General features: G+C 40.9%; 1 protein-coding gene across 1 annotated transcript in view; it reads left to right on the top strand.

Moving 5' to 3' along the window:
- Window positions 1-9,995: 9,995 nt before the first annotated feature.
- The window catches only part of MC4R (melanocortin 4 receptor), a 29,783-nt gene continuing 14,036 nt past the window's right edge, over window positions 9,996-25,742 (top strand). The window contains exons 1-7 of the mRNA XM_081014996.1: window positions 9,996-12,069; window positions 12,934-13,031; window positions 14,276-14,322; window positions 15,299-17,652; window positions 17,833-18,188; window positions 19,529-19,633; window positions 19,980-20,569. The gene's annotated coding sequence lies outside the window, so the exon portion shown is untranslated. The remainder of the gene's footprint in view (window positions 12,070-12,933; window positions 13,032-14,275; window positions 14,323-15,298; window positions 17,653-17,832; window positions 18,189-19,528; window positions 19,634-19,979; window positions 20,570-25,742) is intronic.

The following is a 25,742-nucleotide window of genomic DNA, read 5'->3' as shown; positions in this document are numbered from 1 at the left end:
CATTATAGTATCTCAGAACGATGTGCAGAAAACAAAAAATAAGTATAATAAGTTACTAGGATCCGGGGGGATTTCCAAAAGTTGGTGCTTTATCCTGGATCTGAGGCATCTAATCATAGCCTGCATTTTTATCAAGGCTTATAGTTTGATTAGGGTCTGTATTTTAAAATGAGCTTAAAGATTTTCAAATGTTTTATGCCAGGCAGAAGACCAGCTGCCTAAGTACTTTGGCAAGATGTTTATCCTCCTGGACAAGGGGGCCCCCTGATTTATAGCAGAAAACAATTCTCAAAGTCGTAAAAGGGAATTACAGGCTGAGAGCAAGGTTACACCACCCTACATAATTAAGAGTTGGTAAATAGTAAAACCATTAAACTTGAGCCATATCTTTCTAAGGTTAAAGGCCAAGAGCAAATGGAAAAGAAAACAACTGGCTGGAGAAGGGGAGTGTAAACAGAAGAAGAGGTTTTTTTCCTATTTTATTTTGAGGCTGTAAACTGATTCCTTCCTGTTACTTTGAGAAGGTTTATTCTTCTAAAAAGCTATCTATGATAATGTATGAAATATACTGGCTTAAATGTAATTATGCAAAGGATCTAGAAATAAATAAATGTTAAATTCTTATTTCATAGAGTCATATTGCTGTAGGAGACCAGAGGGGCAAACGAGCCCAGCCCCCTGCCAGACAGGAGACGCCATCGAGCACTCCTGACATATGGTTGTCAGGCCTTTGTTTAAAGACCTTCAAAAAGGAGATCTTTCATTGATGATGCATGAGAATGTGAACCCAAGATCTCTGACATCTGTTTAAGATAAAAATTTAAAACTATTAACCATCTGTTTTGGAGGGCAATAGGGCAAGGAGGGCAAGAGGTGAGCTGGTAATTAAGGTTCCTTGTTGAGACAAATGTAAGATATATGACTGCTTATTTGTCATTTATAGATAGAAGAATATATAGCTTTTTGTATCCCATAAAAGGCAATAGGAAATGGGTGTATCTTTTAGGATTGGTTATAGCAATCAGCCAATAGGAAATTCAACCAGGCTGATTGGACAGAGGCAGCCAAAGGAGGAGCAAGGGGGCTGGGCTGAGGGAATATAAGTGCTGGCCATAATGGCAGGAGGCCAGGCCAGAGCTTGGTAACCATATACCACTGTGCCTCTCATTTATTTGTCTGACAAATAAATTATTATTTTAATTTCTCTATTGCTGCGTTGAATATTTCATTCCAGCTAAGCGTTAACCACAAGCAGGGTGCTACAGATCTTAAGCAAGGCAATCAAAAATTCGCGGGGGGTGGCATTTTGGTTTTTTAAAAAGCTTCACAACTTTGGGGTTTAAACCATGAGAGCAGCAAGAATGTTGTGTTGTGCTGCTGTCTGCAACAGATTAGGTAAAGGTAAAGGACCTCTGACAGTTAAGTCCAGTCGCAGACGACTTTGGGGTTGCAGCACTCATCTCGATTTACAGGCCAAGGGAGCCGGTGTTTGTCTGCAGACAGTTTTTCTGGGTCATGTGGCTAGCATGACTAAGCCGCTTCTGGTGCAACGGAACACCAAAACCAGAGCAGCGCACGGAAACGGTGTTTACCTTCCTGCCAGAGCGGTACCTATTTATCTACTTGCACTTTTTGCCCTGCTTTCAAACTGCTAGGTTGGCAGGAGCTGGGACCGAGCAACAGGAGCTCACCCCGTGGTGGGGATTCGAACCGCCGACCTTCTGATCAGCAAGCCCAAGAGGCTCAGTGGTTTAGACCACAGCGCCACCTGCGTCCCATCTGCAACAGTTTAAACTGTGTAAAATGTACTAGCATTCACTTTTTGAAATGGGCAACCCTCCTAGAAGATGATCAGTAGATAATATTTAAGAATTTCATGCAGAAAATACTTGGGCTTGTCGAAGCATGTTCTGCCTCATGTTCTTGTAGAAGGAAGAGTCCTGAGAATGTATAACTTGCTGCTGAAATGGAACACTCAGGATGAACCGGTAAAATCGGCTATGATTAAATGGGCACAAGACGTTGGACACAACATTATGTTCGCTGACTGGGAACAGTTATGGACCACAGGTATGAAATTTACGGCATGTAATGCCCTAAGAGAGAATATTATGAAAATGATATACAGGTGGTACATAACTCCAGTCAAGCTTGCAAAAATCTATCATTTGCCCAATAATAAATGTTGGAAATGTAAAGAAACTGAAGGTACATTTTTTCACCTTTGGTGGACGTGCCCAAAGATTAAGGCTTTCTGGGAAATGATATATAGAGTTAAAAAAGGTATTCAAATATACCTTTCCCAAGAAACCAGAGGCCTTTCTCCTGGGCATAGTCGGCCAAATGGTGTTAAAAAAGGATAGAACTTTCTTTATGTACGCAACAACAGCAGCAAGAATACTTATCGCAAAGTATTGGAAGACACAAGAGCTTCCCACACTGGAGGAATGGCAGATGAAACTGATGGACTATATGGAATTGGCGGAAATGACTGGCAGAATCCGTGACCAGGGAGAAGAGTCGGTGGAGGAAGATTGGAAGAAATTCAAAGACTATCTGCAGAAACATTGCAAAATTAAAGAATGTTAGAGTGATGTTGGATTGAAAATAAGTGGCTTCTAGCTGTACAGGATTTAAAGTTATATATAGATTAAGATTAAGGATTGGGATTAAAAAAGTTTAAGGAAATGGAAATTTGGTTTTTAAGAGGTAAAATTTTAATGTTATATAATATTAAGATTAAAGATTGGGATTAAAACAGAGGGAAAGAAATTGCTGGACAAACAATTTGAACTGGAATACAAAAGAGGGAGGTATGAGGAGGTCCAGAAAATAAGTAAATTTAAAAATGGAGATGAAAAGGTGGTATTGTTTTTAACTGTTTTCTTTTTTGTCTTTTGTCTTTTGTTTGTTTTTTTCCTTTTTGGATTATGTATTGTGTATTTTTGAATTGTGTATTTCTTTTTTATGTTTTTATGTTTAATTTTTTATTGATGTGCTCTTTTTATTGGAAATCTTAATAAATATCATTAAAAAAAAAAAAATAGAAGGAAGAGTCCTGAAACAATTCACATATGCTGCAAACATCTGACTACCTGAGTCCTGCTAATGAATCATACTCCATTGTACAAAAGGAGGTCATAAACGAGACAATATGGGGAGGGAGATGTTCCTGGGTGACAGGAAACAGAAGGGCAGTTTGCTTTTTGTGTTTTGTAGTAACTACACTGGTGGCCAAAATTGTGGAAATCTTTTGGAAAAGGTGTATTTCCGAGGTCTGATTGGCTCTCCAAACACTCATGCTCATTGGCTACATTCAAATGAAGGAAAGCTACTGCATCTCAACCTAAGCAAGTTGTGCTTCCCTTTTCTGGTTATTTGGCTATAATTTTTGATAGAATACAGATAACTGAACAAACTTTGCTGCATTACATTCTTCATTAAATTATTTTTCCATTGATATATAATTTTATAGCATTACTCCCCCCAAAAATGGCCTTATGAGCCATCAAACCTCAGAAACACACTTTTCCCAAAAGGTTTCCACAATTTTGGTCATGAGTGTTGGAAGGTAAAATGTTTGAGAGGCCTCACGTCAGCCAATGTATTATTGTTTTTGTTCTGTTATTATGGTCTGTATTCTTGTGTTTTTATACCCACACACTCACCTATGCCGGCTGCCACCTGAAGGCACACCTGTGGACCCATACAGGGTGAAAAAGAAGTCAAAATTAGAAATTATAAAACATCTCATTGACTGAGACAATTCTACCTGCTGCACTGAGCGAAGAAGAAGCCCATTCACAGGGAGAAGATCTCATCCGGTGCTCACTACTTTATGGAATTGTATCATTTTTAAAAAATGGATCTGTTGTCGTTCACTTTATTTATACGCTCCTGTGTTTGATATCATAGTGATTGCAGTGCTTGTTGTTATCTCATGCTACTGCGATTATTGCGAGTTGCTTTGAGCTCAATGTTTGTTGTCATTAAAACGGATATTAAATCGGATCTGAATCACAGGAAATTGTGCCGAATCTTGATCCTCATGGCGTTGAATCTGTGTTGCTGGAAGAACCGCAGTCAAAACGTTTCACCTAAAAGTATGCCTCACCCGTTGGCCCCGTGTTCTTTGGCCTTGGGTCCCCAAATGTTGTAGGGTTACCGCCTCCCATCATCCAAAGCCAACAATCAGAGATAACTGCGGTCGTCGTCCAACGGTGGTAGGAGACCTAAGGTTGAAGAACTCTGTCCCAGCCAACACCATCAAATTTAGCAGTGAGTTGTGCATACAAATATAATGGTATACATTTGCTAACCTAACAGCAGGCAAATTAGAAGAGATTACAGCATAGCAACTGGGGGGGTTTATATGTCAAGCCGCAGCAGTGTTATGTAAAATTGCCACTTGGAAATTACCAGTTCTTGAACGGCATTTTGGATGGAACTTTTTGTCATTTTGTGGGGTTTTTAGTACGATGTTAAGGGCAATTTAACTGCTGGGTGCTGCTTTTCAGCTTTATAACAATCATATGAACTTTTATCTCTGATATGTAATTATTCTACTTGAGCACAAATGGAGGAAAGACATTTGCAATTCTGACAAAATCTTTCAGGCCGGGTAGTCTGCCTACAAATAATAATAATAATAATAATAATAATAATAATAATAATAATAATTTATTATTTATACCCCGCCCATCTGGCTGGGTTTCCCCAGCCACTCTGGGCGGCTTCCAAAAGAATATTAAAATACTGTGATACATCAAACATTAAAAGCTTCCCTAAACAGGGCTCATACATTCATATGAGACACTTCAAAGCTGCTCTTTATGTCATTAGTTAATGTTCTTAATGCAGAAGGTGATTCCATTTTCCACTCCAACAAATGCAGACCTAACATTCAGGATTTGACTTGCATCTGCCTCAAAGCAGCAAGCTTGGCAGCACATTAAAGGGCAGCAAGCCGTCAATTACTTAATAAATTAATCATTTTTTTTACTATGAGGAGAGCCCGTCGTGTGGATTTCATGCCTCAGTTGCCAAAATGCCCTTGACTTTGCCCAGTTAAAATCCCGTAACAAAAGTTGGTGATAATAATAATAATAGATTCTGAAATGCCATGCTCCAGAAACTACAGTGTAGAAATAAACAACCCCTTCATAACTTTTTCCCAGTCTGTACAGCATGTTCTCTCTTCACACATGCGCACACACACACAGTGAAAAACAGGCTGACCAGCTTCGTTCCTAATGTATTATAGCCTTTTGCTACATGAAAACAATAATGTAAGCTATTTTGGAAGGGCTGAAATGTACTTTCTCGTTCAGCTTCGGTACAAATGGGTCACAGTGCTCTCACACTTCGCCCTTCTATTTTTCAGCACCGGGTACATTTTCAGAAATGTACACTCCACCCCACAAACACAACACGGCTACCAGAAAACAGCAAAACCTTGCCAATCTTTATTTCGGACGTATCATTAAAAGACATCTCATTATACTCCTTTGTGATAACGTTACTGTTAATTTTAAAATATTGATTGATTTTCGGTGTGGCTGTTAGGAATTTCTGATCAGATCTCCACATTTCCAGTATATGGCCTGGTTCTACAATGGAGCTTTCCAGATTTCTGGTGTGGGTGACACACATTGTAGACATGCGTCATTTTGCGACACAGTGATTCAGGTTTACTAGGAAATTGGAGGTTAAGGAATGCAGGGGCTTTTGGGTGGCAAGGCTACCTATTGCAGCTGGCACGCTGATGTGTCGCAACACACAATTTGGAAAGCTCTGTTCTACAGCAACCAACCTTTTCTAGGATTTTCAATTTTATACATTTCAATAATTTTACAACCATTTTAACATTCTGAAACTCGACTTCCTTCCTCCTCTTTCTGCAGTTTCTTAATTTTTTTAATATATATTTTCTGCATATTCCAAATTAACTTAATTTACTCATTTATTCATCTACTTTAAATATATACTCTTATAAAACTGCAGGTTATTACAATAATTCTGCTGATGCTCTTATTTGTTTACAGTTTATTTGTAAATATTCAATAAACCATTTCCATTCTTTAAAAAAAGTTTGTTATCTTGATTTCTTAGGTGGTGGTCTTGTAGTAAGGTTAAAGCTTACTGGGAAATGATATATAATGAATTGAAAAGATATGTTTAAAATAACGTTTGTTTTTTTAAAAACCAGACAGAATCTTTCCTTTTGGGAATTATAAGGACAGAACTACCTAAACTGTATATAAACTTATTTATGTACGCTACTACAGTGGCAAAAATGTTACTTGCCCCAAAATGGAAAGAAGCAGAAGTCCCAGCAAGGGAAGATTGGATACAAATACTTAGGGAATATGCAGAAATTGCAAAACTCACCAGAAAAATAAGAAATCGAGATAACAAACTTTTTATAAAAGAATGGAAATGGTTTATTGAATATTTACAGATAAATTGCAAACAGATAAAAACATTGGCAGGATTAGTAACTTGCAGTTTCATAAGAGAGAGAGAGAGAGAGAGTATTAAATGAGCAAATTAAATGAATTTGGATATGCAGAAGATATTTAAAAATAAATTTAAGGATTTGCAGAAAGAGGGGGAGGAAGTCACACTTTGAAATGTTAAAATGATTGTAAAATTAATGAAATGTATAAATTCAAAAAGCATAAATGAAAACTTTAAAAAAGAGAAGTGTGATTGGAACATGTCTGGACTCCAGTTCAGGCGACAGATTTTGATGACTGCTCTTCTGCAGACCAGTTTTCAAAGGGGGGGGGGGAGTGAAACCTATTCCGTAACTTTATATATAACTGTTTCCCCCCTCTTCAAACTACATAATAGTTTTACCCTCTCTACATGCTCTTTCTCCAGAGAGAGATAGCACACCTTTTTCACAAATTGCAACTAGTTAGCTACAACAAATGACATCTTTGAAACTGCATTTACGTTCTGAGCTCCTCCTGGGTTTATTCTGGCTTCTCTTGGATTAGAGAGAGCGAGAGCTTTTAAGAGAATAAATGTGGCTGTTCTTGATACCCGCTCTAGCACATTAAGCCACAAAGCCATTCTTTCTCCCTTGGAGTGTTAGATCATAATGGTCTGGGATGGCACCTTCCGCTTGGTGAGGTTAGAACAAGAAAATGGTTTCTTTCGAGTTTTTCTGTGAACTTTTCTTCTGCCACGGAAAGGAAGGGCTGAAATAATACTATTATATGCCTCCTCTAAAAAGAGAGAGAGAGAAACTTCTTGGTAAAGAGGAGACTGAAAGGAGGTATGATAGCCATCTTCAAATATCTCAAGGGCTGTCAAATAGAAGATGAAACATGCTTGTTTTCTCCTGGTCTGGAGGGTAGGACTCAAACCAATGGCTTCAAGTTACAAGAAAGGAGATTCTGGCTAAATAAGAACAACTTTCTGACAGTAAGAACTGGTTGTTTGACAGTGGAACGGTCTCCCTCAGGAGGTTGTGGACTCTCCTTCCTTGGAGGTTTTTAAACAGAGGTTGGATGGCCGTCTGTCATGGATGCTTTAGCTACAGTATTCTGGATATATTCAGGAAATTCTGAACGTATGGCAACCCTAAATAGTCTATGTAATAACATTCAACTGCTTTTGCTGGGTTATCGTTACTGTTTTTTTTAAAAGCCACCTGTTCTCAATCTTTCATCTGATGCCAAGACGAGGCTATTGATTTCGGAACTCTAATGAATTTTAGTTTATTTTCCCTAAACTATTAATGATGTTTTGTTCAGGAGTTATTATTGGCTTGAGTGGCAAACTGCTGGTAGCATTTTTACAAATCCAACAGGCATGCTGAGCACATTCTGAAGTGAGTTAGAAAAGCCAGCTGAAGCACTGAAAACTCTGGTATATATTTAGCTTCCTGCCAAGCCTGTTAGGAAATTAATAGGTTGGAAGGGTAAATTGCCATGGTCAAGCACGATGACTAATAATCCAATTATTATTTCCTTTCTGGGTAGTTCTGGGTACAGCAACACAGTGAATTATTCTAAAGTTCTATTGAAAAGACAGCAGGTCAGGTCAGAAACAAAAATCTATACCGGTGTCTGTCATGATGAGACATTTAAAGGTTCAACAGGAAGACTATAGCTACTTCCTCTCAGGATTTTTTAAGGGAAGGGCTAGCATTTGCAAATCAAGATGCAGAAAGGTATATTTTCTTTTTCCCTTCCCTTTTGGGAATGCACACACACACACACACACACACACAATTTGTTCTTATTTGCATTAACAATTACCTGTTTAAATCCTAACTGCTATTTTATTCATATGTTTTTCTTATGCTGGTCTGTAACTGTAATAAAGTTTATTCATTCAATGTACTGCAGTCACACTATCAATCAATCAATCAACCAATCAGTAGCTTGGGTTCCACACAGTCACGAAAACAAAATAAAAGAGCCGCAAAAACAAAAACACAAAATAAATAGAAAAAACATACAGACCTCAGCAAAACATTCAAAACAGAAGTGTGGCACTCAAAACAGAAGCGTGGCACTCAAAATGGAGCACCTTCGGCTTCCAAAAAAAGTTCACAAACCGGAACACTTCTGGGTTTGCAGTGTTTGGGTTCCAAGTTGTTTGAGAACCAAGACGTTTGAGAACCAATGTACCACTGTATTATGTTTTTATATAAGCTGGAAGCTGTCCAGAATGGCTGGGGCAACCTAGTCAGATGGATGGGGTATTATTATTATTATTATTATTATTATCATGGAAGAGCACATGCCTACTTTCATCAGAGAAATGTTGGAGGCTATGTGCTATGATGCGCCAATCTGGCATAAACTATGGGTGCTGAATACAAGTAAAAGAAATGGTCAGTATCCTATGCTATTCTGTTTTGCCTATTTTTGCTAAGGGATGCACTATGTGAATGCATCACACACACACCAATTAACAATATGAAGTTATAACCTCAGCGCACCTGCGTGTGTTTGTGTGGAAAATGCTCTAATCCTCTAACTCAAGACCATGATGATGGCACCAACGCCACTTTGCCTTTGCTGCGCTAACTCTCACTCGAATGGAAGGGACATTAGAGGTAATTTGTAGTTAGAGCATTAAATCAGTCATTAATTCCTTTGTGAGGATTTTTTTTCTCCTCTTGATGGCTATGTCTCATTCCAAGAAATAGTCTTCAAAACTCTTCATTCCCATAATTCAATGAATAATTATGCTCTTCACAGGCTTTAATCACGGTCAGACCATTATCTTCCTCCGCCTCTTAACTATTTTTTATAATTTCAATTAATTCTCCACTGTCAGCTGATATGCTTCAAGAGTCTCTTGTGGAAACAGGCAGCATGCATGTCAGGAAACTTGATTAAGACTGTAGCATCATCACAAAGCTCAGTGTTTTTGTTTTGTTTTAAGCTTTTTTCTGTAGTTCTCCAGTCTCTTTCCTAAGGTTGGTTTTCTTTCAGCACTAGGGGAAAATTTCCAATGTCCCTTGTGCAGGAAGTTCTCTAGAATGTGGGCTGATCCTCATCTTTGCATATAAAGGTAAAGGGACCATTAGGTCCAGTCGTGGCTGACTCTGGGGTTGCGGCGCTCATCTCACTTTATTGGCTGAGGGAGCCGGCGTACAGCTTCCAGGTCATGTGGCCAGCATGACTAAGCCACTTCTGGCGAACCAGAGCAGCGCACAGAAACGCCGTTTACCTTCCCGCCAGAGCGGTACCTATTTATCTACTTGCACTTTGACGTGCTTTCAGACTGCTAGGTTGGCAGGAGCAGGGACCGAGCAACGGGAGCTCACCCCGTCGCAGGGATTCGAACCGCCGACCTTCTGATCAGCAAGTCCTAGGCTCTGTGATTTAATCCACAGCGCCACCCACGTCCCTTATCTTTGCATATAGGACTCATTAAATTACACCACAATGTAACAAATGTGAGTCCCTCTTAACAGTGTGAATAATTTCAACAGAACAAAGTAAGTGAGATGAAAGAAGAGGAATGTGATTCTCAGGCTGGAACTTTACATTCTGTATTGCATGGGGTTGTCATATTTCAAAACTAGGACCAGTTGCTGAGCTTTTTAGGAAAACACTGAAATTGTTTATCTTTTTTTCTAGAAAAAAAACCCAAGTCCCAGTTATGTCCTCTCCTCTACACTACAGACACCTGGTAACATTGAATAGAAAGACAATGGCCAGCCCAAGACATTTTAGCACCTGAGGCGAACCACAAAATGGCGCCCCCCTCCCTGGTAACAGAACAAGGACCCTTTATCTTACCCCACCTAATGGAATTGCACTTTGATCGTATCCCTCACCAGCAGAGCCTCACTTCAGTTTTCTTTTTTTTAAGTTTCTCAGCTTTTTAGTATTAAAACTATGAAAATTGAAGACGGATTAGAAGTCTTCCTCTTCTCCTTTTACACAAAAATACATCTATCTTGTTCAGTCAGCTCTGAAGTGCATCCGGTCATCATTACCCTTAAATGTCAAACCAACCTTCCTCTACTATTTAGTAATGATATTTTTACTCAGCTGCTGGTGTGGGTTTTTTTAAGCGATACTGTGATCTCAACTGGTAGCAGGAATATGAGGGCATCAAATGTTTTCCTAGCAAGTATCGCCTTCAGAAACTTACGTGCGGCGTTGCTTTAAGGGGGTTTTATGGTAACGCAAACCTGCCCAAAAGAAAACTTCTTTGGTGTGCATGGACGCATACTGGATTGTGGCTAAAGTTTAGCTTCTGCGATCTGGAAATACTTCATTTAGGTCTTAGAATGGGATTCCCAATTTAGGACTGCATATAATTCTATAGAGACACATACAGAATCTCGTGCTTTCCAAAGGTTGCTAGACTGTGGCTCCCATAATTCTCTAAATGGGCACCAAAAGTGTTTTAAATATATGGAGTGGATTTGCCCTTAGAAAGTGTAGCTTAGGCTCTCCAAAATGGAAGAATTTGTACACATTTGTCTTTTACGTGAGTCATGTGGAGCAAACCCCTGAGCATATTTACTCAGAAGCAAATCTCACTACATTCAAAACCATTCACTTCCTTTTTACTGTGCTTAAAGCTGCAGCCTTAAGATATCGAAACTCCTATGCATTTTGCATTACTAACTGGGGTAATTATTTCTCAATACTAACTGGAGAAATTAAAACCAGGCATCCTCTGGCCCTTCAGATATAGCTGGGAGTCAGTCTCAGCCTGCCATTTAATACCTACCCTAGAAAACACTATCCTTTTTGCCTTTGCTCTTGACCTGCACATTTCTATTTCTGGTTCTTTTCTTCAAACATCCTCCTAGATTAGTCAAAACATATCTTTCCATTCAAAAAGTACTCTGATTTATGGCCTTAAACAAACTGACCTTGACTCACCGCATTATGAAAAGGGCTGCATTGCTTTTTCTCGCTTATGTATTTTCACTCTAATAAACATCTTACTGTGTTTTCAGACGCTGACTCATTTCTGTTTATTAGTTTGATTAATAATGTGTTCTGAGTGCAAATGAACTATCACAATTTGCAGAGTAGTTCTTGTCATGGCACCACCACCGCCACTGTTGCTTTTTCTCATTTCCCAAATTTTAATTCTTACTAAGCTGTAAAGGTAACGTACCTGTATTTACCGTACTCGAGTCTAATGCGCATCTCTCTCTTTTTTTGGCCAAATCACGTTGCAAAAATTAGGGTGTAAATTAGATTTGATGGCGTATTAGACTCGAGTAAATACAGTATATATTTATTAAGGGCTATGTAAAGTATCCAGACATGGTACTTGTTGATGTATGAGTTGCAGCAGGGTTTTCCCCACTTATTCTCCTCAAAGCTTGAGTCATGAACTCGGCTCTAGAATTGATCTGGGGAACGGCTGACTTGCACGTCCGTCTGTCCTCCATTCATTCCAATGGGACTTTGTGCTGGAGTTGCAGGCAGGCCCCATTGGAATGAATGGAGTAACTGCTGCAGCTGTGCAGTTAAATTCAGTTAGAGAGACCAACTGTCATTCTTGCTTCTTGCCTCGTTCTTGCCTCATGATGTTGTTCAACTTTCTCTGAGACAGTATGTTGTGGTATGACCATTTCCTTTATTACTCAAGCTTTGTTTTGCATTTATGTGAGCCGCTTACTTTTCTGAAAGAAAAGAAACTCTGCGTAAGAACGGTGGAATATCCTAAACGGAGTTATGATTAGGATACGTTGAGAATTTCCTGGGCATATTGTGAATACTGCAGACGCAAGCAGCCCATCTGGACGTATGGCAGCCCATTTTTGGCAGTGTCGTTTTCCCGTCGAATTTCTTCTCTATTTTGCAAAAAAAAAAAACCCAACCCAAAAAACACTTTGGACAAAACTTTAAAAAGCTAAACAACTTTGCCCCCCCCCCCCCCAGCAGCTCAACAACTTTTCTGTTGTTGCTGGAATTTCATTTTTTGAAATATGGCAACCCCAGTTATATTCTGCTCTAAAAAAAGAACATCAATGTTCTGCAAAGAGAAAAAGATGGAAATCTGCCTAGATTCCCTGAGTTGGCACAGTGAGGAGAGGCCTTCCTGGTTTCTTATTTGATCTTGTAATGTCCCACTTTTCCTTAGGATGTCCCTATTTTCCCCGGAGAAACGTTGGAGGGTATGGAGTTATCCAACCCCCGAGCCGTCTGAAGGCAATCCTGTGTTGGGAACTTTTGTTTTAACGTTTTATTATGTTTTTATATATGTTGAAAGTTGCCCAAAGTGGCTGGGGCAACCCAGTAAGATGTGTGGTGTATAAATACTCAAATTATCATTATGGAAAGGGGCTTCCCTATTTTCACTGGAGAGAGGTAGGAGGGTGTGGAGTTATCTGACCCCAATCCATCTGTAGGCAATCCTGTATAGGGAAGGGGTTTTTAAAACAAATGTTTAATGTTTTATGATGTTTTCCTTACATCTTGCAAGCTGCCCAAAGTAGCTAGAGCTGCCCAGCCAGACGTGTGGGATAGAAAGAGTAAAATCATCATTATGGAATGGGACGCTCCTGTTTTCACCAGAGAAAGGTTGGTGGGTATGAAAGAATCCATTAAAAGTTTAGAAAATCAAATATCACTTAAAATGGCTGCCGGGATAATTTAGCATTTTGCTAAAGGAGGGGCGGGTCTCTCTTAGCAGGCAGTTTTGATTCCTCTCTTTTGGCCTCCTGCCAGTGTAGTCCAAGTTGCACTGACAAAGGAACGAAGGCTGCTTATAGCCAACCAAAATACAGGCTGCAGGAATGAGCCATGTTGTTTCTAACCTGGGCAGCAAATTCTCCCAATGCGGTAGGCAGCCATCTTGCTGCAGCCAGGACTCTTTGCAAGCCTAATGCATCTTGCTTTTTTGTTCTGTTTTGAGACTTACCATTGTTAGAGGGAAGCAAAATGTGGGCTGTGAATCCTAGGGGACAGGGTGAGTATTGTCCTGGCCAGGTTTGGGCCCTAGACTTTGTGTGTGTTTAAATATTTTCTTTGAATATGTCGGGGGGGGGGGAATAATGGGTGCATGCCCTGTTTGGTTTCTGCCAGCTTAGCCCCACAAGCTGTGGGTGCCATGCAGCGTGCATTGGCCCTGGCACCAAAATTTGTGGGTGCCCTTTATGGGGAATTTTGTGGGTGCTCGGGCACCTAGGGCCTCAAGGAGCTGGGACTTAGGCAACAGGCAGAAGCATAGCTGTCAACTTTTCCCTTTTCTTGTGTAGAATACTATTCGGAATAAGGGAATTTCCCTTTAAAAAAGGGAAACGTTGACAGCTATGGGCAGAAGGGTGGGGGTGCAATTTCGTGGAAGGGTTGTGGTATTTTACACTGCAATCCTAAGCGTGCCTACTCAGAAGTAATTCCTATTGCGTTCAGTGAAGCTGACTCGCAGGTAAATGGGGTTAGAATTGCAGCCTTCATTGTGAAAAGCAGATGGTGTTGAGGGGAAATCAGGACTGGGTTTTGAAAAGGGGGGGGGGGGAATTTTATGCCTGGTCAAAACTTAGTTCAACCCTTCCTCTTATCCCCGCTTCATTTGTATGCTGCTTTTCCAGAGCTCAAACCATGCTCAAGGTGGCTTGCAAGAGGAAATGATTTACACAGTCGTAAACATAACAAAAGTAGTCCTAAACAAAACACATTGAAAAATGTGTTTGAAATGATTTCCACATTTAAAAATACAGATACAAAAAATTAATAATAACGGCAACCAGTGTGGATTTGATTTAAATCAATCAATTTAAATCACTAGTCAGTAAGACTTGATTTTTTTTTTTTTTTTTTTACAGAGACTCCGTCTTGCTGGTATAATCTTAATATTTACAAGCAGAGGAAGGTATTGTTTTTGGAATAATAAATTTTCAGAGTAGTTTTTACAGTTATATCAAAAATTACTTATTTGGTTATACTATTAGAATTACATAGACAGATAATTATGAAATTATTGTGAGGTTTAATAAGTTAACTCTTTATATTTGGACAACTTTTCTGCTGTACTTTATTGGAAGGAGAAAAATAATCATTTCCTTAATAACAATTTAAATAACATATTTAACTAAAACAGTAACGTAATAGCATATGTATCCATGTTTGTTAACTAGTGTTGCTAATTTTTATAAAACACAAACAAAACTTAGACTTGAGTTTTAGCACAAATAAAAAACTTAAAACAAATCTTTATTTCCTGATGAATAGCCTTTGGACTATAATGTAACTTAAATAGAAAACTATCTTTAGAAAGATTTTTCCTCTAGAAGCATTTTATTTTAAAAATCTGTTTTAAATAAAATAAAAAATCTGATTTAAATAAAATAAAAATTGATTTTTTAAAAATAAAAATCACTGACTTTTATCCACCCTGACATCAACAAAAAACCCTAAACAATAGCTCTTCTCCCTTGCTTTTGTTTGTATACCTAGGATGTCTGTTTGAAGAGTATTTGCTTATTACTGGAAGAAAATAGCTATAAACCGAATTCTTAAGAGTTGTGTGAGGGCTGATTGGAGTGAGGCAGCGGTAATGAAAAAGGTGTATTGCAAACACTTGTTGGCTCTCTTACTGCATCAAATCTCAGTTTCCACGAGCTTTCCTTACAATGACAGCTGTAGCAACGCTCAAGCTTTTGGTTAGGCAATTATGGCAGTTAGAAAAAAAGTTTGTAAGAAATTTAGGCATTGATGGGAAGGCATGAGAAGGACAAACTCCATTTAGCTGACTTGAAACTGACCCTCAGTTAAGGGGGTGCCTTAATGCACTTGCACTGATTTTCTGCATCTTCAAAATTCCCGACATTTTGTCCAGTATTTCTCAGCATGTCTGTATTCCAGGCCATCTGTAAACTTTGCTTCAACAACACAAGAAAGGCTGTAAGTCCCATTGAACTTCTGAATAGACATATATGTAATTGTGTTATAAAAGGCGTTGGGAATCTGGATCACTTTTTTATTTGGGGGTGTTGGGTGGGGGTGGGGAAACTCCCCAACTTTGGGGTTTCAACAATTTCGGTGGTTTCCTGGATTTTACTTTTTGAAATATGGCAACTCTGCACTTATCGGTAGTTGAATACAGTAGTCTTAACTGTGAGGGCAGCAGGTATGTTGTGTTGTGCTGCTGTGCGCCCCGGAGACAGTTAGTCTGCAGCAGTTTAATCTGTGTAAAACCTACTAGCAAATTGAAAATTCCCTGTGGTCTAAACCACTGAGCCTCTTGGGCTTGCCGATCAGAAGGTCGGTGGTTCGAATCCCTGCGACAGAGTGAGCTCCTGTTGTTCGGTCCCACTGTAACTTAAGTTCCTCAACGCGTCTGTTTCCCATTGACATTTCTTCCCTTGGCATGCTGTTCAAAATTCCTAGTGGCTTGGCACCCTAGGCTTAGGTATGAGATTGACACCAACCCTGGAGGTAAAGGGACCCCTGACCATTAGGTCCAGTCACGGACGACTCTGGGGTTGTGGCGCTCATCTCGCTCTACAGGCCGAGGGAGCCGGCGTACAGCTTCCAGGTCATGTGGCCAGCATGACTAAGCCGCTTCTGGCAAACCAGAGCAGCGCATGGAAACGCCATTTACCTTCCTGCCAGAGCGGTACCTATTTATCTACTTGCACTTTGATGTGCTTTCGAACTGCTAGGTTGAAAGGAGCAGGGACCGAACAACGGGAGCTCACCCCGTCGCGGGGATTCGAACCTCCGACCTTCTGATCGGCAAGCCCAAGAGGCTCAGTGGTTTAGACCAGAGCGCCATAACCAGGATTGTTTATTAAAGGGATATTTTGTACGTAAGGGAATACTCATATTTACCTTGAGTGCTATGTGAAATTCAATGTATTTTTCAAAACGTTTTTTAAAAAAGCATTTTCACAGCATTTTTTATGTGTATGTAGATACTGCCTAAATGGATTTTACTTCAGGACAATTTTTCCAAATCTCTGCCCCGGCCAAATTTAGTCCCACCCAGTTTTAAGTACTAGGTGCAATTCATTTCTGACCCGAAAGCTCCACCAGCTGTATTTCTGACTGATCGTAACCCTCGCCCCCCTGCTTTTCTGACCTCTTTTTCCAGTATGGCCTCACATAGGACAGCTTTTTGGCATAACCCAGCCACCAACTCCCCTTTTCTGACTTTACTAAATTTACTCCACCCAAGCCATGTCCAGAAATATTAAAACCAATGATTATTTTATTACAGTTATTCTTTATTTAATTTGTATACAGTACTGCCCTTCATTCAAATATCTCAGGGTGGTTTGTGGCATAAATACAAGATAAATGCACAAAATACGTAATGGTTTCTTTCTCCTTCAGACCCTGGACTCAGCTTAAAGGTAAAGGGACCGCGACCATTAGGTCCAGTCGTGGCCGACTCTTATCCAGCTTCAAATAAAAGGTGCTGTAAAGTGCAGTGTACAAATGTGACAGTAGATGGTGATGGTGAGCTATGGCAAATTCAATGTATTTCCCCCCCCCCCCCCGAAAAAAAAACCATTTCACAACGTTGTGTTTTTTTTAATATGTGTGTAGATTCCACCCAGTTGCCAGAGCTCATTGTTGAGGAAGGTTGCGAAAGTCACTGCGACATGTGCTCCATTGTGACACGTCCCCTTGCTGGGTGACTTGCCAGACATCTTGGGCAAGAGGGGAAATAAGGTGAGAGAGTTATTGAGTTAGTGAGCCATTTTCTTAGGGGGTTACTTTGTCAGTCAGAGTTAAAGCGTTAGGCAGTTGTTGTGTTGGTAAGAGAGGGAGGGGAAGAGATGCAGAAAGCCACTGTGATTCTGCCACTATCCATGAAGATTTAGCACCACAGAGGACATTCCCTCTCCAATCATGGGTTGGTTTTGTTTTGTTATGTATGGTGTGTTTTTATATTTTATATGGTGGTTTTATGTTGTGAATCATTCTGAGACCTGCGGGTATAGGGCAACATATTCTTATTATTATTATCATCAAAAGATTAGCCTTGTAAAGCTTATTATTATGCTTCAAGCAAAGTGCCTCATCTTTGCAGTTCAAAGCAAGGTGTCTCCCAAGTTTCCAGGGCCTTTTGAGAAAGATGTTCTTGGTGTAAAGTCCTTCTGCTGGCCTGGAAGATGGAGGAGCGGAAAATCCTCGTGTTTTTTCGAGCAACCCAGTGTTCTGAGGACAGATGGGACTCACTCTTATTCTTCAGGTGAGCAAACGATCCGTACTGGCAGGGAATTGTTCTGAGGGCAGTGAGAACCTGGCTAATGGGTTAAGAAGGAAGTTGATCTCTCCTTTGAGGAGACTTCCATGATACCTCTTTCAAAGAAGGGAGACAATCATTTCTCTCTTTTTTTACTTCTGCCCTTTCCCGTTGTTTCATCGACAGGGACTTTCCATTGTGGACCCGCTCGCAGTGAACCCCTGCTCTCTGGGAGCAAGAAGGACAATGTTCCGAGATTTTAAAAAACTGGCCACAACTTTATTGATTCCTGGTGTAGGTTGGACAGGATGCAGCTTAAAGAGTTGGCGAGGATAAAGAGTTGGCAAGCTTTCCTCAGTTGCCAGCCTAGGAGTTCCCCAACGACTGACTGCCTAACCCCAGGCGTTGCTCCTAGGGGGCAAAGGTGTTTGGAGCTACGGTCTGCAACAGCCGCCCACCCTGTGACTGGTTGAGGAGCCAATACGCCTTTTTTTCCCACGGACCCGAGAACAAGTCAGCCCTCAAAGGCTGATGGAGAAAAGGTATTGCTCCTACCTTCCTCGCTGCTTTTGAAGTGGAAGTCCAACACTGAGCATCAGTGTGGCACCTTTGGGCTCACCTGTACCTGCAGAGGCCTTTTCTGACACCCACAGGGACCTTTCTCCAATCCTCCAGCCTAAATTAGGCTCAAAACCAGCATTCCGACAAAACCAGCACGCTCCAACTGCCTGTCAATCATTCTGTCTCCAAACGAGACTCCATCACAATTCCTCTGCTGTCCAGCATTCTGCTCCTCTCTCTTTTTTTAAAAAAAAAATATTTTTATTAAGTACAAATTAGAAAACATACATATTCACAACAAAAGAAAATACAAAAGAAAAAGAAAATACATCTAACCAAGGAAAAAAATTAGAGAATATTTTGTCTCTTTTCATATTTACAGTTATTTATACCTCTATAAAATGCTATTCACAATAAAGCAGTGAAATGAAAGATAAGATATCAGAAAAAAGAAAAAAAGAACAAAGAAAGAATAAAGAAGTAAAAGAAAAAGATCATAAGTGAAAAATTTTCAAAGTAGATAAGTACTCAAAATACATAACAGTTTCCCATCTATATTTATATTCAATTGTATAATTTCATCTTGTCCTTATCTACCTTAAATAGTGTTTGTTTTAAAAAAACCTTCCACCGTTTACCTCACGTGTTTTTAATAATCCATTCGTCAGAACCTCTGTTCTTCATATTTTCCCTTTGGATTTCCTTAATGTCTCCCTTTGTATTTTTTATATTACGCACAAGATTATTCTAAACACAACCAGATTTTTGTAGTTGAGCCCTGTTTTGTAAATAATCATTTAAGAACTCCCATTGCTTCATAACCATAGTTTTGGACTTTCTCCTTATTATAGCCGTCAGTTTTGCTAATTCCAGGTACTCGCAAAGTTTCCCCAACCATTCTCTTTTTGTTGGGATGCTGTCTTCTTTCCAATAGCTAGCAATCAAAATTCTTGCCGCTATTGTCGCGTATAGAAATAAGTTAGTTTTATCTTTTGGGATATCGTTATCTAGAATTCCTAATAGATATGCCTCTGCCTTTTTTGTGTGTGATGTCCTTATCAATTTTTTTATTTTGTCGTGGATCATGTCCCAAAAGGTTTTAATCTTTGGGCAAGTCCATTCTGTTCCTCTTTAAAAAAAAAAGATTGTGCTGAATGCTGCAAATACTTCCCTTTTCTTTATTTCATGGGAGGGAATATTCCCCTATGTCACATCAATCAGTGGCCGGGCAGCATTTCCATAGGCTGCCTTTTAATATGTGATTTTTAAATATCGTGTGTTGTTTTTTAATCTGATTCTGAGCTGGTTCTCCCTCTCACAGGAACCGAGAAGTTATATTTCCATTGAAAACATGAATGGCAGGAATCAGGCAGCCAGCAGGACCTGTTCACTGCTGACAAAGGCAGCCAGACTCCTCAATCTGAAGGTACATCTCTCACATGTATTTATTAATTTGGAAAACAAAACGTTCCTCTTTCTAGCCCCAGGAGGCTCTCAACTAACGTGGTCCCAGGAAGATTCAGGTGGCATTTCCTATCCTCTTCCTCAATGCTGCCTTTCAACCCAATGCCTACTAGGTTGCAGGTCCCAGTGATGTCCTCTGGGACAAGAGATTGGAGATGAGCATCTCACTCCACCTGAGTTGCAAGAAGGTCATCTCATGGCATCCTTACTTTGGCTTGCTTCTGCTTCTATGTTGTACCCATTATCTGGAGTGCATTTTTGGCAACGCAAAAGGCATGTGACTTTGCCTTTTCTCATCTCTACTGCAGGTCATTGTCTCTCCGGAGCTGTCTGACCCACACCATAGATTCAGAGGAGGTAACCTCCAAACCATAAAAGCAGAGAATGACCCAAGACGACTCACTTTCCATATTAAAGCCATCACCTGTAGCCACAACTTAGCTGCAACATGAGATGAGATATGAATCTCCAGGCTGAATCCAAGTGTTGTGTGGCAGTGATGGAGGGACCACAATTTGTTGATTTTGTTGTTCTTGTTAATAGTTACTGTTTTCAGAGTTTGTAGGGATGGTTTTTTAGGGCTTGTAGTTTTTCGTATTCTATCACATTTTTCTCTTGTGGGAACACCCTTTGAGAGCTATTGAGCTGTGAATAATGAATTTGCAATAAATGAATGATGAATAAACCAATCTCTCATGGCTGATTGACTCTAGGAGTATAAGAGAAGGGATCTATCGCTGAGCCATGGTAAAGTCTGTGCTCCTAATGCCTCCAAGTTTACATGGGATCACTCTTTGCAACCCAGATACATCTTTAAGGTGAGTAGGCAGAAAGAAACTTGGATCGATATACGGAGAAATCCAAGTGTTCAGAGCCAGGGTGGAGCCAACCATGAAAGGTAGATAAGAGTCTTGATTGCTGTATTCCACTCTTTTACAGGAAAACACAAAAGGCAGTTTGCTAACGTTGATCAACAACGACAAATTCTTTGAGCGTTTGCACCGACATATTTTGAACTCACTTTTTGCAGACTTCCTGCATTAGTCAGCCACCAACTCTCAGCCTAACCTTGCTCAAATGGCTGTCGTGAGGATATAGAATAGGACTGCCATACGTCTGGATTTTCTTGGACACTACCGGGATTCGGGCAGCAGAATGGCATCTGGGCAGACTTCTGCTGAATCGGCAAAATGTCCAGCAAAACCCCGGAGGTATAGCGAGGGTGTGTCATTTTTTATTTTAAAATCCATAAAAAATAAAAAAAGCCACCAAGCTTAATAATTTGACCCCCTACCCCAAATCAAATCATTGAAGGGGGTTGGATGAGATAACCCTTGTGGTCCTTTCCAGCTCTACAAGATAGTGATTCTGTGAAAATCAGTTTAGTTCCAAGGCATCAGCCAGTTTCAGTTGGGCTGATCATTGCATGTTTATTTAGATGCATACGTACCACTTAGGTTCAGTTCAGCTTCCTCCCTAGTTTAGTGTGGACAGGGGGGAGTAATTGATTCCAAAAAGAAGTTATTTTAGGCCTGTAGCTACTAGGGTGGTGTTTAAAAAAGTTTTTAAAAATTAATCCAGATCCAGTCTTCATTACTAGGCAATTTGAAAACAAAATATTAAAATTGCAATTACATAAAATATTGTGGGGAGGTAGGAAATGCAAAAGTGAAAAGCTTTGGTTTTTTAAAGAAAGCATTAGTTTGAAAAGTGTTGGTTATAAACAGTTGCAGGATGTTGAAACATTGCTTGGTTCAGGATATGATTGGGGGCAAGGGTGGAGCATCTTATGTAAGCTTTTAGTCTGAGTTTATTGCTGAATCAACAGCTCTTACCCCTGGTCCTAGCTACAGCCTTCCTGGCTTGGGGAAATGGGCAGGGGCTCAAGGAACAGAGCCAAGCTATTGGCAAACAAACAGTTTGATCGGCTCCCACTTCTTCCTTTTGAAAACTTTCTTGACTTGAAGTTTCCAGCACGCACACCTTAATATATTTTTGGCAAGGGTTTTTCTGTTCATCCTGTCTTATTGATGCCGTGATGTCATGTTTTAAGCTTGCTGCTGAAAGGATTCCATTCCCTCCAGAATTTCTCAGAGGAAAATAGGGACATCCTCTTCAACAACAATAATTAATACTTTTTATTATTTATACCCCACCCATCCGACTGGGTTGCCCCAACCACTCTGGGTAGTTTCCAACATATAAAAACGTAATTAAATATTTAAAAACTTCTCTACATAGGGCTGCCTCCAGATGTCTTCTATAGGTTGTCTAGTTACTTATCTCCTTGGTTGGGGTGGGGTGGGGAGTCGCATAACTCCATCCCCTCCAACATTTCTCAGATGAAAATAGGGACCTCCTACCATACCCTCCAGCATTTCTTCAACGAAAATAGGGACGTCCTAAGGAAAAGCGGGGCATTCTGGGATCAAATCAGAACTTGGGATGGCTTCTGTAAATCCAGGACTGTCCCTGGAAAATAGGGACATTTGGAGGGTCTGGGATTCACTGAGACGGCTCTTGCGCTTTTATGTCAGTGGATATTGTTACCATAAAGCACCAATGCTGCAGCAAGCAAAGGCTCTAGCAGCTCAGCCAGCTGCTTGTGGCTGGAAAGCCAGACAGGATGTTTGTGACTGTTGCCATGGGAACAAAGGGGCAGTCCATTCTGTACTGAGCACCGGATGTTAGCTCAGTGTGTGTGTGTCATATGACCCGTACTGGATGTACTTGGGAGGAGTTTCTTCTTGCTGTTGTTGAGTGCAGACATGATTCTCTGTACTGATGTAAGAGGCAGAAATAAATGATGTAAATAGTTTTCTGTCTGCTTCTTTCCCCTCCCTGGGGACACCAAAGGGGAGAGAGGAAGAACGGTGTGTTCCTCTCATACATCTGAGAAGAATCGCCGGACCTCGCCTGCTTATCAGCAGAGTGAAGAGACGCGGGGAGGTCGACAGGAATATCTGCCGGTGCCTACGCTGTGGCACATTCCTCTGACCCAGGCAGAATTCCAACAGTGGTAGCCTTCGGATGGTTGCGATTCATCGAGCATCTGCATGAGAGGCTGGTGGATTGTCCTCCTCTGCTCCAAGGAGGAAGAGAAGCCAGAGGCTCCACAGACAGCTGGTGGAAAGAAGAGGTGTTTTCCAAAGCAACAAAGTTCAAGGTATGCTGCATTTCGGGCTAAAAGTGTGAACGCAGGAAGATTAATTCCCTGGTTCACGGAGCTGCGTTTCAAAGAAAACAAAAGCTCCGGAGGAAGAGGCCTGCAGCTTGAAGGCTGAAGCCTGCATTCCACAAATTTTTGTGGTAGATAAGATGTCCTATTGAAATGCATTGTTGCTAGGTAACGGTCCTGGAAAATTACTGGCAAAGGGGCTGGACTCTGCGTGTAAGCCTGGGAAAGCGAAACACAACCAGAGAATGTTTTGGCTACAAGGTTTACGAGCTCTTGGAAGGGACTTTTCGATAGCAGCCTGAGTCTAGCTGCCAGGTGCAAAGAGCGTAAACAATTTGCAGTTTCCTGCGTAAGAAAGACAAAAACAACTGTTGGATTTTACAGTTTGTTTGACAGTCTGAGCTGGAGGCTTGGCTTCAAGATGGATGCCAAGAAAGGGGGAGGTTTGCCTTGCCCACCTCCCTTAACCAATGACAATTATTCATCTTGGTCTGTAAAGATGAAGGCCCTGCTGCAGAATCAGAGGCTTTTTGATGTAATTGAAAACCCCATCCCTGCAGCACCAACCAGAGGTTGGGAGTCACAGAATGTAAGGGCCAGGACTGCTATAATTCTGTGTGTCTCAGATGATCAGTTGGTGCATGTTCAGCATTTAGAAAATGCGAAAGAGGTATGGGACACGCTGCGTACAAAGCATCAGAGAGATGCTGGTTCTTCAGCGTTGCTGTATTTTGAGAAATTGACCAATCTGAGACTTGCGCCTGATGGAGATGTTCAAGCGCACCTGACAGAAATGAAGTTTCTGCGTCAACAGATGGTGGAACGCAATTTCCGTCTTCAGGAGGAAGTGTTTTGCTTCATGATGATAAACAGCCTTAGCCGCACCTACAAGGTTGTTGCCAGTCAGCTTGGTTCCCTACCGGCCGCGCAGCTGACCGCGGAGAGAGTTTGTGCTGTGGTCCTGAATGAACACGACAGACTTGCTGCACTGGAAGAAAAAGACAGGGGGAGGGAAGAACAGAGTTCTAATTCCCCCACTGCTGATGCTACAGGGGAGCATGGTGTAGCATTGAGTGCTGTCCGATGCTACAATTGTGCACAGACTGGGCATCTACAGCGAAACTGTAAGAAGCCGCGCCAGTCAAGAGGAGCAAAGAGCAGCTCTACGAAGCCTCAGGCGTCAGGCGAAAGCCGTACCAAGTGCCAGGTGAAACCTGCAAAGGCTATGATGGCGAAAGGAACCACGCCAGATGTTGGGAACTCGTTCATAATAGACACGGGCGCAACGGTTCACATGTGCCCGCACAGAGGACTGTTTTCGACGTTGAAGAAGCAAAGCTTCACTGTGAAACAGGCCAACGGTCAGGAGTTGGAAGCGACTGGATTTGGGACTGTGTATCTTGAGAGTCTGAACTTGACTATAAGTGATGTTTACCTGATTCCAGAACTGAGATTTAATCTGCTGAGCGTGTCGCAGATTGCAAAGAAAGGACTGAAACTGTCCTATGATGCTAAAAGCTGCAAGATCTACAAAGATGGAGAACTGTTTCTTACTGCCAAAGAGAAAGATGGACTGTATTTGTTGACTTTTGATCAAAGTGATTACATGAAATGTAATTCTTCTGTTTCTAACGAAATCTCTCTTGCAGGTGTGACCAGTGTGAGCACCAGGAAGGTGACCAAGACCAAGAAGGTCGACAGAGCATTTCAGCGGGTGTATGCTGATGTGATTGGTCCTCTAGAACCATCTAGAGGCGGTGCACGATATTACCTTTTGTGTGTGGATTGTTTCACTAATTATTCTTGGGTTTATATGATGGAGAAACCGCAAGAAACTTTAGAAAAGTTTCAGGAGTTTTGTGACAAGGTTAAAAATATGCATGATGCTAACATTGATTGTCTTTTCACAGATGAGAAGCAAATTTTTCTGTTACAGAAGTTTCAGAAGTTCCTGGATGGAAAAGGGATAGACCACAAAGTGGCAGTTTCGCAAGAAGCGTGGAACAGGGGGGTCTGTGTGAGAGTGAACAAAGAATTGCAAAAGGGGATGAATGCGCAATTGCTGAGTTCACATTTGCCACATGAATATTGGGCCGAATCGCTAGCGTCCTATCTTCATGTGTGGTTGAGAAAGGTCTCAACAGAGTTGGGATGTTCTCCTTTTGAGAAGCTGTTCAATAGAAAACCTGTTGCCTATTTTAAGGTTTTCGGGTCTCATGTGAGAACAGAAGCTCCAGGTGGAGTAAAGAATGCCAGAGGCATTTTTGTGGGTTATGAAAAGGGTCTCTACAGAGTAATTTTGTCTGAATCTGGTCAGGTGATTCTCACAAAGTTCCTAGAGAGTGCTCCAAAGCAAGAGCGGATAGTACAGACATTTCCCACAGGAAACGGTTCAGATGATGATGATGATGAGTTTGATCTTATTGAGTTCAGTAGTACTGATGATGACAGCGATAGCTCAGACAGCTCAGTTGTCACAGTCATTGAGAGGAAATCTCACATAATGACTAGACCCTCAGAAGAGGAGGATGAACCATTGATTAAGCTTAGTACTGGTTCTCCAGAGAGTTCAGAGGCTGAACCAGAAAGCAGAGAAGAGCAGCAACTTTTACGTAGGTCTGAGAGAGCAACGAAGGGTGTACCACCCAAGAGGTATTCAAAGGAGTTTGCTAACCTTGCATATGTTGCTATTGTAAACGACCAAGGACAGATTGAAGCTGTGTCTGAGTCAGAGACAAAGGCACAACAGAGAGTTGTTAACCAAGGTAATGCGAAGTCACACAACCAGAGAGGTACATTGGTTAAACCAGTGGCGGGTAGTTCCAAGGGTGGAACTGAAACAACAGGGGAATGTTATAAGTATAACAACTGTTTGTTTTCTTCTCTGGATGAC

This window comes from Podarcis pityusensis (assembly GCF_964106645.2).
Source record: "Podarcis pityusensis genome assembly, chromosome: 7".
NCBI classification, from domain to species: domain Eukaryota; kingdom Metazoa; phylum Chordata; class Lepidosauria; order Squamata; family Lacertidae; genus Podarcis; species Podarcis pityusensis.
The sequence above is the reverse complement of the archived record's forward strand: the minus strand, read 5'-3'. Positions and strand labels throughout refer to the sequence as shown.